Consider the following 5,069-nt stretch of genomic DNA (forward strand, 5'->3'; position numbering starts at 1 on the left):
TTTGTGGATTTATTCTGTAATTACAAATGGGAGGCAAGACAAAACAGACAAGAGGTAGAGACTATAGGGAATTAATAATTTTTACCTGAACAAAGAGATTAACAAATTTAAAAAGTTTGATTCTTAAGGTTTTTCACCATGATGATCATACCCACTCTATCAATTTCTAGAGCCCTGGTTACTCTGCATTTCTAGGGCCATCCTCCTAAAAAACAAATGCAATAGCTGAACATTTTATAATAAAAAAAGTATTCAATTCCCCTCCCCCTTAAAACAAAGGGCTCCTATGTTGCCAGAATCAAAACCCTTGGACTAGTATTGAGCTATTTTATTTAGACTTTCATCATGAAGAAACACAGGATCATGGATATAAAGCTTGTAAGAGCTTACTGGAAAGTATCTTTAACAGTTGAGAAAACTGAAGCCCAAATAAAAATGAAAATGCCTTGGCCAGTGTTAAAAATTAGCATGTAACAGAGCTGAGATTCATATTTGAATCTTTTAAATCCAAAGTCAGAACTCCTTACCCTATGCCAGATGGCCTTTTCAACCTTCTTACCTAATCTGCCAATGTATTCTTTAGGTAGACTTCAATTACTTGATTTGATAGCTTTTGAAATATTTTTTTTTTTGCTTCTTCAAAGCTTAATGATGGTTCCAATATTTACAGAGCACAGAAGTTTCCATTAACAAAACTCCCACCACCATCTCTGGATATATTTTTGTGGCTGCAGTGCAGTAATGTTTTCTCTAGGATTGGAACAAATTTTTAAATCAGCATTCCCTATCTTGAGACATGAAACTAAATCAGTCTACAGAGAAAATAATATACTAGCCTCAAGTGGAGAAGTTTAAAACTGGTCTATTTAAAGTTTAAAAAATATATATCTTGTAATAATGGACTATTTAAACTGCTCACAAACTATTATAATGCAAAGATGTGTAGCATAATATACTGTATAAGTATGATTTGTAAAATGTTCTATCTGCCACAAGTTTCTTCCCACTTAAATCTCTTCTCAGCTCTGCTGTCAAATAGATCTTTTGACCACATTACTCCTCTATTCAACAAACTCTAGTATCTCTCCATCACCTCTAGAAAAACATAGAAAATATCTTATTTGGCTTTTAAAAGCATTCAGAACTTTTAAAAAGCATTCATCCTTTCTGACCATTCCAGATAATTCTGGTCATGAATTTGAAGCAGAATGTAGGACTTAAGCTTGCCTAAGAACTGCCTGAAAGAATTCCCAAATAGGACTAAGGTAGTGAAGATAAAGACATTGAACCTTGAGAGATGCTAATTACCTTGATTACAAAGACACCAACAGCTTTGGCTTTTTGCATGAAGAAGGTCTTCCATTCCACAATGCAGCAATAGAAAGGCAAAAGTGCCTGGAAACTGAAAAAAAATTTAAAAAAAATAGCTGAAATACTGAAAAGGTGGGTAGAATGCAGAGAAGTTTCATAGAAGAATTTACAAAGGAATTCCACTTCAGTTCAGATGTGAAGTCTGGTCTTTACTACTTGAGATTCCTAGAATTAAAGAAGAAACAAAAGACTTTAACAATAAACTAAAATATTTAGCAAAAGGTTTTTTACCTGATTTATCTCAATGTGAACCACACATATAGGGGCTATATTTTGTTTAGAGATGGACGTGGTGTGAAGCAACAATCTTCATTCCATATTTTAGCTGCACATTCAATTTGTAAAATGGAAGTGGATACTTTCAGGGAATAAGCCAGATCATTGCTTTGCTCTTTCTATATGAAGGAATGAAAAAGAAAAATGGCCTTCTGGGCCATGGTGAAGCCACTTTTGGGCCCCAAGTATGCCATGCATGGCTTCCCCCCCCCCAAGATTTTTTTAAGCTTTTGTAGTTTCAACAACACCATATAAAATACTGAAAAATTTCTGTCTATACTTAAGAAAAACTTTGATTCTCAAAAAAATCTACATAAGCTTTGATATAATGAAATGGTTCTTTTAGTATTTTTTTTTTTGCCAAAATCCCCTTTACACTAAATCTCAGGATATGAGATATTTACATATTTGAAGGAAAATGAGTTCTTACAAACTTGAAGCTATATATTAAATATTGATTAAAGTTGTCTATGAAAAAGCTTGTGAAATTTTTTTCAGGAAACACTTTTTCTTTCTCTTTCATGGTGACTTTGTAAAAGAGCAACTTATATTAGGTCAACATAGAAATCTATGTTTGAACAGAAACAGACCAAGTCAGTTTTCCCCCATGGCAAAGGGGATGAAGCACAAAGAAACTTCTGGGGCTACTTCTACCTGAATCTCATTTTGTCTTTAAGTACCTAAACAATTGACAGAAAAATATTGGCACATCCAATTCCCAATCATCCAAAAACAAACCAAAACAAAGCAAACAAGACCAACAACAACAACAACAACAAAAATGACTGCAGTTTCCAAAAGACAAAACATATAGCCCCCATCAACAACGTACGATGAATGCAAACGAAAAGTTTCCTTCTTAAAGAGACTTATCTGAATAGAAAAAACATAGTGGAAACATTAGAGGGGAGGTAAAGACTCCAAGAAAATAACTACCAAATATACTAGAGAATTCTAAGCCATATAACACTACAGCAGCTATCCAAAATTCTAATATGACCAGATATGTGGAGGGATTTTGAACCAAAGTGGAATAACCTTCAGATATGTCAGCCACTGGGAAAAAAAAAAAACACAGCAAAATATGCAATTGAAGGCAAAAGTAGAACAACAAATCACATGCTCATAGGTACATACCAAAGTCCTATTGAAACAAGGCATTAAATGTAAAGCACAAGTTTAAAGTTTTAGAGGATGATAAAGTTTAGTATGAGTCCAATGTCTCACAGTATGATAGTATGATGATATACCAGGAACTGAAAATGAAAATAGGATTTCCATTGAGGAAGAATTAGAAAGAACTCACTCTCAAAATCATGTATTTTACCCAAGTAGCTTCAAAAAGTTTTCTGAGAGATGTTCTACTCCATAAAAAAACATCAAATAATTTTACTTTTCATTCACCAAATTCCCCAAGACATTCATTCCAGGCTGATGGAATTGGTCAGAATTAATTTCACTACTATTCTATAGTAATCCCTCTGTTGAATAGGGAAGTTTTCCAACACATTCTTTTACTGTTAACACTAATTTTATATCTTTGCATTATAACCATGGAACTCAAATCAATCCTCCCAAAGGACCTTATGGCTTCAATCATTCCATAAACTTTTCTCCAGAGAAATCTTATACCTATCTTGCCCCTCTTATGCTGCCATCTAATTGAATAGAAGTCCTACTTGTTGATGTCAGTGATATCAGTTCATATTCAGGCAATTCAAGGTCTCCTGTGGATGGTGACTTCATAATCTCTGAGGTGAATGATTTACTAGTTAAACAGAAAATATCCAGAAGTTACTTATATATTTACAAGCCTGAGGAATATGGATAATCATGGAACTGAGGTGCAAACAGAAGTCACTTCAGTAAGTTCCCAAAGCATACAATTTGCCAACATTTAGTTATTCAGGATTATATCCTTCCAGTTATTTCAATAGATAGTTCAATGCAATATAGAACTTCACCATTTTTTGAAGATGTCAGTTCATTTGGATATCAATATCCAGGTATACCACCTCTAGTACACTATAAATGCTGAAATGGAGTTTCTATATATGAATCAATGTTACTATGGAAATCTACTCATGTTTACTTAATAGAAAAGAATAGAAATCATTTAAGATCTACTTTGCTATGTTTATAATTCCCAAAGTTGTATTTTGTATAGTTAAAGGTAACTCATACAATTCTATGTATGTTAATAATAATAATAATAATAATAATAATAATAATAATTATATATATATATATTAAAATAAAATCTGCAATCCCAGTTAGATGATACCAAAGCTGAGCATTTTAACTTGTGTCATAATTGGCCCTTCAAAAAGAATAACATATGTAAACATAGAAACAGTATGGAGAGATATACACATAATATTAAAAAATAATAAAATCCCACCTTTATAAAAATATATTTACTTCTCTTTAATCTTAATCTCTTTCCATTGAGATGATTTTTCATGTATCCTATCTATATTGTGTTTGTATGTAGTTGTTTTCTTATTTCCCTCATTAGCCTATGAATTTGAAAGTAAGGAATGATTTTTAAAAAAATTTTTGCCTTTCTTGTACCTCCAGGATTTAGCATAATGCTTGCCCATGGTAGGCATTTAATAAATGTCAGTTGATTGACTTTAGCATTAGCAATTTCCCTGGACTTTTGTGAGAAAAATGTTTTATAAATATAAGTGTTATACAAATGTGAGTGGTTGCTATTACACAATAATAGGCAAGTGAATACAATTTAAATATTTTCCTTCCTTTAATGTCACATTTACAATTGTTAATCACATATGTTTGATATCAGTATTAAAATCCATTGACCTGTTTTTTGCTAATATACTTCCAGGCACAAAGAACATGTCATACTTAATTTCTTCTTCTCCCTTACATTCCACACTAAGTCATAACTGACACTTGAACATCATGCCTTTTTCATTAAATACTTAAAATATCTAACATAATTCCTGAACTACAGTAGGCACTCATTAACTTTTTATTGAATGAGTGATTTAGAGAATGGGGGAGAATAAATAGTCTGATTTAGCTTTAATACTTCAATTTCTTAATTTGAACCTTCACACCTGATATCTCCATTTAATCCATCTAGCATGCTATCATCAGATCAATCTTAAAGTTTTAGTACTTTCAGACTGCCACTGTTTTGTAAAGTCCATGTAATACCATGATTTCTTCATGCCTATTACTTCAAATCTTAGTCTCATTACCCTAACATTCAAGTTTTTTTTTTTAATAGTTTACTGAATTTATTCTACTTTACCATCATTATGTCCCAATACTCCTACACATAACTTCTCCATTCTGGCAAATCCAATCTTCTTATATTCTCCTATATATTTATTTCTTCCTTTTTTTTTTTTTTTTTGGTAATTTCTCTCTCTTTTAACCCAAATTCTCAT

General features: G+C 32.0%; 1 pseudogene; it reads left to right on the forward strand.

Moving 5' to 3' along the window:
* Positions 1-345: 345 nt before the first annotated feature.
* On the forward strand, positions 346-3,685 carry LOC127544185 (USP6 N-terminal-like protein; annotated as a pseudogene).
* The last annotated feature ends 1,384 nt before the right edge of the window (positions 3,686-5,069 follow it).

This window comes from Antechinus flavipes, chromosome 1, assembly GCF_016432865.1.
Source record: "Antechinus flavipes isolate AdamAnt ecotype Samford, QLD, Australia chromosome 1, AdamAnt_v2, whole genome shotgun sequence".
In the NCBI taxonomy this organism is placed as follows: domain Eukaryota; kingdom Metazoa; phylum Chordata; class Mammalia; order Dasyuromorphia; family Dasyuridae; genus Antechinus; species Antechinus flavipes.